This window comes from Gavialis gangeticus, unplaced genomic scaffold, assembly GCF_001723915.1.
Source record: "Gavialis gangeticus isolate Ggan-Ray unplaced genomic scaffold, GavGan_comp1, whole genome shotgun sequence".
Taxonomy (NCBI): domain Eukaryota; kingdom Metazoa; phylum Chordata; order Crocodylia; family Gavialidae; genus Gavialis; species Gavialis gangeticus.
This window is the reverse complement of record NW_017728994.1, coordinates 72,330,326-72,338,396: the sequence shown is the minus strand read 5'-3', so window position 1 is coordinate 72,338,396 and position 8,071 is coordinate 72,330,326. Positions and strand designations below refer to the sequence as shown.

At 42.9% G+C, this 8,071-nt stretch overlaps 1 long non-coding RNA gene across 1 annotated transcript; it reads right to left on the bottom strand.

Annotated features, from left to right (window-relative positions):
• Window positions 1–335: 335 nt before the first annotated feature.
• On the bottom strand, window positions 336–4,355 carry LOC109287278. The gene is made up of 3 exons (XR_002094810.1): window positions 4,138–4,355; window positions 3,425–3,569; window positions 336–516 (listed from the first exon to the last, which is right to left on the bottom strand). It is a non-coding gene; the product is annotated as an uncharacterized LOC109287278 (long non-coding RNA).
• Window positions 4,356–8,071: the final 3,716 nt, after the last annotated feature.

Genomic DNA, 8,071 nt, shown 5'->3' with positions numbered 1-8,071 from the left:
GTGCAATATGCAGAGGGTTCATACTTGGACTTGTATACTTAACTGCTACCTAAAATCTATTTAGGGATTTGTGGGAGGAGAATTTTAAAAATATTAGGCCCCTAATTCCTATTGAATTCACTGGGAGATGGACATCTAAAAACCTTTGAAAATCTGATCCTTAGTCATGAAACAGACTATATGAGAAGTCCCCATTGACTAGAATGGAACTATTTATGTATCAAAAGATAAGAGCAATCTTAAGTGCTTGGCTGGATCATAGGCAGGCAAGATTCTTGGAGTAGCTGTGGTATCCTTTATTAGACCAACTGAGTAGTTGGAAAAAAGTTCTTAGCAAGCTTTCGGGCACAGTCACCCTTCTTCAGGCATAGGGAGTCTCTGCTGGTTGGATCATGGCTTTAAAGGAGTGCCTTCCAGAAATATTTAGAGTAGAAAGGACCTCTATACAGAAAAAAGGTTTCAATCCGCCACTGACAGTGTTCATAGATTTCATCCATGCAGAGTGTTTTGCCAGACCTGGGCATAAAAAGCAAAGAATATCATTCAATGCAGCATGGTTTTGGCTCGTAGACAAAAGGAAGAACATATGGGGCTCAAAAAGATATAGCGAGCTTTGTTAAAGAGTTGTACATGCTTCAAAATATATAAAGAACATGTAAAATATCTTTGATGAAAATAGATTTTTGGCCCCTAAATCATTTTAGACATTTTGCTGCTACTTTTTTTTCCTCTCTCTTTTTGGACAAGAGAAATCATTCAAAGACTTGTTCACTAAGGCTCAGAAGGAGCCTGCATCTCTATAATTCTTGACTGTCTGCCCTTTATTTGATGTCACACAGCCAGGTCAGACTTTAATGCACATGGAACCTAGAAATCAAGAGGTCTAAATTGTTAGATCTCTTGATTTCTAGGAGTGATCTAGAAATGTAAAGGAGGAGTCAATTTGAATATTTTCAGCTCTTTGCATTTGGAAGAGAGCCTTTGGATAGGGTGAATGTATTTCTGCACCTTTCTAAACACTATACAATATTCACTAACCTCTCTTCAGCTGTTAGGACTGGCTTTGGGTTTGTAAAAGGCCAAACACACACAGGCCCCTTTTGATCAAAGATGGGGGAAGATGGGCAGTGTACGTCTCATCCTGAATCTGGTCATAGTGGGACTATTGCAAAGTAGCATCATGCAGCAAAGCCGACACTGTTGGTTACCATAAGTAGGAGGCTTAACAGTATGAGAAACAGCTTAGTTTAATGGGATTCCTATGTTTTTATCATGGTTCCAGAACTGAGTGTACAAATCAATGAACTTTCTTGCTTTAGTTTTCTCAACAACAGGTGCATCTACAAATGTGTTCTACTGTGGAATAGCCTAATTAGTAGGGTTGTACAAAGCTTCAGTTGCTGATTCAATTCACAGGAGATTTGGCCCGATTTGGTGGCTGAATCCAAATCAAATCAGGAGACCAATAAAAAGGTCTGAATCAATTCAAAGCCTCCAAATGGATTCAGAAAAGATTCAGAGGAGATTTGGAGATTCGGGCAGTCCCCACTTGCTGCCACAGTCCCCACTGGACCCAGATTCCATACCGGTAAGTAGGGGGTGAGGGGCAGGGGCTGGAGGAGGGGGAAGCGGACCATGGGGGGACCCCCACCAGGTGCCATCCCCTGCATGCTCCTGCAGCCCCCCTGAGTGCCCACCAGCCCCCACTCACCTTCCCAGCCCCATCAATGGCTGTCCTGCCCAGCCACAGAGTTGCAGCAATTAAAAAAAAAAAAAAGCCCCACACGCACCAGCTGCTGCAGCAGCCATCAGGGCCTCTGGGGGGCTTGTGGCAGAGCCCTCCCCATGCAGTGTGGGGTAGTAGGGGACAGCAGGGATCACGCCCCCCCCCCCGGCTTGGGGGACACACTGGACCTGGGGGCTTTTTTTTTTTTTTTTAAGTGTTGGGATCCTGGGGCTGGGCAGGGCAACCATTGACAGGGCTGGGAGAGTGGCGGGGGTCTGGAAGATCATGGCAGAGCCCCTCCAAGCTATGCAGGGCAGTGGGGAGCAGTGAGAGACAGAGGGGATTGCACCCATGCCTTGCAGGAGCTGGTAAGGGTGGGAGGTTTGTTTGTTCTTTTAAGTGCCAGGATGCTAGGGCAGGGCGGGGCAGCCATTGACGGGGCTGGGAGAATGGGCAGAGGTTGGAGCCTGTTCAGTCCAGAGATTTGGCTGATTCGGTGGTGGCCAAATCTCTGAATCAGATTTGGCCGAATTGATTAGGGGCAGTGATTCGAATCACCAAATAAAATCACTGTCCTCCAAAGCAGCTGAATCTGAATCCAAAGTGAATTTGCACAGCCACTTCACACAGGCCTACTAATTAGCTCCATAGTAAAGCATCACCATTTACTAGGGGTGTGCGAAATGGGCTGTATTCGATTTGAATTCGGATTTGGCCTGAATCAGGGACAGCGATTCGATTCATTGATTTAGATCACTGTCCCGATTTGATTTGGCCGAATCCGAATCTGAAGATTCGATGCTGATTCAGAGAATCAGCAATTTAGCCATGGACACAGCTCTAAATGTTTTTTCTACATACCTCAAGGTACCAGGCGTGGCTCATGAATGCTGCGATGGTGGGGCAGATGGACATACGAGCATGGGGGGATGTACTTCTGGTCCACTTCCAGGTCTGCCGCCAAGCACACAAGTGACCCCCTCCCCATGCCTCCCTGGCTTGGCAACAGGCCACGGCGGAACCCCAGGTGCCCCTCCAGACCCAGGAGATACCAGTCACGGAGCTGGGGGGGATCCCCAGCATGCTCCCCATTGGACCTGAAAGTGCTTCTGGTCCACTTTAGGGTCCACTGCCAAGTGTGCTGGGGACCCCCCTGCACTCCTGTGGGAACTTTCCAAATCCCTCTGATTTGATTCAGAGAGATTAAAGGGTCTCCTGATCCGATTCAGATTTAGAAATTCTGCCACTGAATAGGGCCAAATCTCTACCAAATCGAATCAGCAATCAAGCTTTGCACTGCCCTACCATTTACACGTGTGTTGGTTTTAGGGCACAGTAAATTAATTCACCCCACTGTAAGATACTACTGTCATTTACTGTGCTACCATGCACATTTGGATGGTGACCAGAACAGCAGCACTTTGAGCCAGGGTGGAGCAGCCCCAGGTTAGTAGCAGGCTTTGTAGTTTCTGCATTCTTGTGCCCCAGACAGCTCCTCTACCACCCAGGGCTGACCCCCTAAGCCTGCTGCCAGCCCAGGGCTGCTCTGCTCTGGCTCAAAGTGCTGTTGTCCTGGACATACATGTAGACGCTGTGCCTGGGAGCAGTGTACTCCAGTGCAAACTGCTCCAGAGCTTATCACGTTGCATTAATTGCACATGTAGATGCACCCTGTAAAGTGGAAATATAATTACCTACCTACAGAGGTGGAAGAATTATGATGACAAAGTAGACAGTGATGATAGGGGCCTCATAGTACATATGCCTTCTGTGCAGCTGGATATTTGTCCCTTTTTCAATGGTGATGGACTGCAACACAAGAGACTAGGCTCATCTGCAGATGCTGGAGAGAAGAAGATTCTTCCTAACACAGACATGACTCAGGTGCAATGTGAGACTAGTAAAGGTGTCATATGCCCCAAAGCATCCTCTCTCTCTCTAACATCCCACTAAAATCTCTCAGCCAGTCTCTTGCAGCCTGCTATAAAAATGTCAAGCAGGAATTGCTCATGATTTTAGGTGTGGGATTGGGAGAGACAGGAGTATAGTGAAAAACAATTTTGCATTTTTGTCCAAACTACAAATTCTAACTTTAAAATGGAAATCTATTAAAATGAAATCTTCATTCATGTAACATAATATATGATGCATCTATGTCCGTTTAAAAAGGTCCTCTTCACATACACAGGTTCTCTTTTGGTTGCTCAACCACATTGGCTAATTTCTTTGTTTTCATTCATTTTCCTTTCTCAGTATTAATAACTGTATAAAACAGTAGTTATCCACCTTTCAATATTTCCCACAACAACATGGGATAGGACTTCATAAGACACTAAATCCAAATTTCCCATATCAGAGGCATCTTTGTCAAGCAATCCTGTTCATATACATATATAGTGTAAATTACTTACTTAGGTCTGCCCTCTTTCTACTGGCTCTACCCTCTTTGAAGCGAACAAACAAAGGGTTACTACTCAGACGCTGGAAAAAAAAGAGGTTGATTAACCATGGGCATGCATAATTTATATGTCGTTTGAGCATCCTGTGAAAATGGGCCAACAATGTTTTTTATAAATTGGACTCTATGAATTCTAAATTATATTTAGTATTTATTATTGCTGGAGAAGCTGTACCAAAGTGACACTATTTATATATTCTGACTCAGTTTCCTTTTACCTAACCCATTTGAATTTTAAGGTCTCTCTTCTTCCCGCATCTTTTCATCTGTCTTCTCTTTAGGCTGCTAGTATACTGTACATGTCCTTACTGAAGTGCTGGGTTTGGTTTGTTATAGCAAAACCAGAGTTTGGATTTGTTTCAGAATTCCAGGACTCCACGGTAAGGAAACTAGGAAGAGGTACCTTGCAAGCTTCATCTTATCAGAGGTAGCATGTTGACTGTGCTATGACAAACCCTGCATGTGCCTTTAAGAAACAAAAATTAATGCAAAGCTTATTACAATCCTGGTGGTTGCTAACGCTTTCTCTCTTCCACTGTCCAAGTGTCTGAATTTCAGCTTCAGATGAGTGTGGCCTGCTGGGATTTGAGCTGCCAGTTTAATTAGTGTTCAGTAATTTCAATAATGAGTGACAATTCATTGGGGCTTTTAGGTTGGTCTTCTGTTCAGAAGCAAATCAATAATCCACAGTTTTTCCCCTTCTTTAAAGACAAGAAAGTGGCATGTGAGTTACATCAGATGAGAGAAAATAAATGAGGAAAAGCACAAGTCCCTCAGTAACTTGAGAGGCAATTGGCTTTAATGGTGTGGGCAGCCTCCCTGGTTTGTTGATGTTATTGGATGAACAGAAAGGTCATTAGTATCTGGAAAGGGGCTCCTAAGATTCTCACAGTAAACAATTTGCCCTGGCTGTAACCATAGTGATTTGGGTAAATGAACACAGGTATACGGATTACTACTGTATTCCCTAGGCTGCCTATATTATTGCCTCAGAAGATATAAAAACAATTGAGGCTAATTGTATGAGAGTGAGTTTATTACAAACATAAATGGAAGGGGAAAAGAAACCAGATATATTGTTCAGAAGCTTTTTTTTAATCTCTTAATTTTATATGTACACATGTACATATGTACAATGTACAATATATTTGTCGGAGAGCAATGTAGCTATATACACGGACGCATGTACTATGTGTATTTGTTTTGCATCCACCTTTAATTGAGATCCATGGCTGTGCTGAGCTTATTCTTCATTGTTTAGGAGAAAGAAACGGTTCTTTCTAGATATTGTTTTGCTTGAATCTCGTGCCTCAATGCATTTGAATATGGAGTTTTGAGTAGATAGTCATCTTGCAAAAATGCTGTAAGAATTGTAGTTACACGCTTTTTACCCTCCTTCATGGTTGGAAACTGAACAAAACGAAGTGAGTTGAAAGTGAAGAAAAATGCATTTATCTCATCTAAGGTATGGTCAGGTTTACCAGCCAATCACTGCAAAAGTCACCTATGTTTCCATTGGTATCCTGCCAGTATACAGTAGCTGCATTTTTTAAAAGTTGCATTGCTCTCTTTTGTTACAGCAACAAAGAACCACTCTTCATGAAGTGTTGTGATTTGCAGTATACAAACCCATTAAAAAAACACAAATGAAATCCCCAGCTGGGAAGGTCAAGTCTAATGAGGTGGGCTGTTGTGAGGAGTGGTAACTCACAGCATCCCCCATGTAGGCCAGAGGTGATTCCAAGTGAACAGCTGCTTATAATTATTATAATCTGACACTTTTCATCTACCTCAGGTGCTATTTTTTTCTCACAAGAGAGCAGATTAATTGTATATCAACTGATATACATAAAAAAGGGGTTGATAGAAAGCTTAATAAAGTAACATTAAATAGGCGATCCCACTGAAATTCTAATGTGTATATTCTTAATTAAATTCCCTTGTACTGTACAGTAATTCAGGTGCATTTGGATTCCTTTTTCCTCCACTGAATATAAAGTTTAAAATTATTGTTGCTATGAAACTGAAGGCAAATATGAAGGGAAAAAACCCTGCAAACCTGACCCACATAGGCCTCTCTTATGGAGAAGAAAAAAAAAATCAGTTAATGCTACATCTCTCATTCTGCACTGTGTCTACACAGACCCTCCGTATTCTAATGCTAAAGAATATGCTCTCCCATTAGAATTTCAATAGAACCCTGCTCCCAGGTGAAAAGGCAATATCCACATTAAAATGAAGATATTATTAAAAAAAGTACCATGTGCAGCAGTCTATTGACATCACTCTGGAGGGAAACTGTTGATTTAAAGGAGGATAGGTATCTGGATAGCTACTTAAATTGAACATTTAATGGTAATAATTCAGCCGTTATTTAGTAGTACACATGAATTAAATCATGCAAACTCACTTTATGGAATGTCTTTTTTAACAAACAGCAAACATGTAAACGAATATTGCACAGGGTATGAACTATTCTAATTAAGCCTGCTTTCCAAATATTGCCAGAGTATTATTATATTGCACGGTTCATTTTGTAATGAAAATTTATTTTCAAAAGCATATTTAGCATTATATACAATGTTTAATCATATACATTTAGTGCCAACTGCTGAAAAATGAATGGAGCCTTATGAGTCCCATGGCATTTCCTGAATGAAATGAGACACTCACGGGGCTTGCAAAAGATTTCACTCTTGGCCTATTGAGACCCTGCTGTCTTTCAGTGGTTGGCACTGTGTGTTTAGTAGGCATGTATAAGTAATAGTGAACCTGAAAATGTTTGGAAGTTAATACCATGTGTCCTTCTGTGCTAGGGTTGCACAGGCCTAAAGTATGTTCATGTTAAAGACTTTACTTGCTCATTATAGTGTGTTTAGTTTGCTGTGGTTTGATCATCCTCTACAATAGGGCTGTTCAACTTCAGATTGCCCTGGCCTGCAGGGGCTGCAAGGCTACCTGAGTTCTTTTCACATGCAGCCCCCCTGCCGTGGAAGCAGCACAACCTTCCCCACTGCCACTGTTCCACAAGCCCTACCCACTGCCACCACTACAAGTGCTCTCCTCCCCCGCCACCGACACATGAGTAGCACAAGTCCCCTTCTCCTCCCTCCACTGCTGCCAACATAGGGGTGATCCCTCTGCCCCTAACCATGTAAGCCCCAATGGCACCCCACCAAATGGGGATGTCACCCTACCTTCCTCTGCCTCTCAAACAGCATAAACCCCCAGCCACAGGATATCAGTTGGGCAACACTACACCAAAACATCAAATGTTCATCCAATCGAATCTGGTAAAAAAATGAACTCCTGAAGGTATACAGTGATTTGTGCTATTGCATTTTATGGAGCTTCACAATCATTCCAGTTCAGTGGCAGTTTGACCAATATTGGAACATGATGGTGGGCCCTTTTTCAGTAACTCCTCCATGCAATGTGGAACACTATATCTATTGCTCCTAGAAAAAACATTATTTATATACTCCTACATAGGCCAAAATACTGATCTTATTAGGTATGCCCAGACAAGAGTGCACATGCCTCTCGCAGCATCTTAAATCCCTTTGAAACACTGCAAGAGGCACATGCAGGAACCAAAAAACATTCCCCATGCTGCAAATTTGCAGCATGGAGGCAAAATTAAACCCTTGGATATCCAGGGGTCAAAAAGTATCCCAGGGGAAAAAAGTGGGGCAGGGCACAGTCCAGGACCATGCCTTGAAGTAACCGGAGGCTCAGGTCCTACACAGAGATGCTCTGGTATCCAGAAAAAGCATCTCTATGATTGGCCCTCACCCCTGTGCTGAAGCACGTTGCCTGCCTGTGCTGGGCAGGCAGTGTGCCAGCTGCAGGGAGCTGGACCCAGGCTCTATGCCAGTAATTAGGGG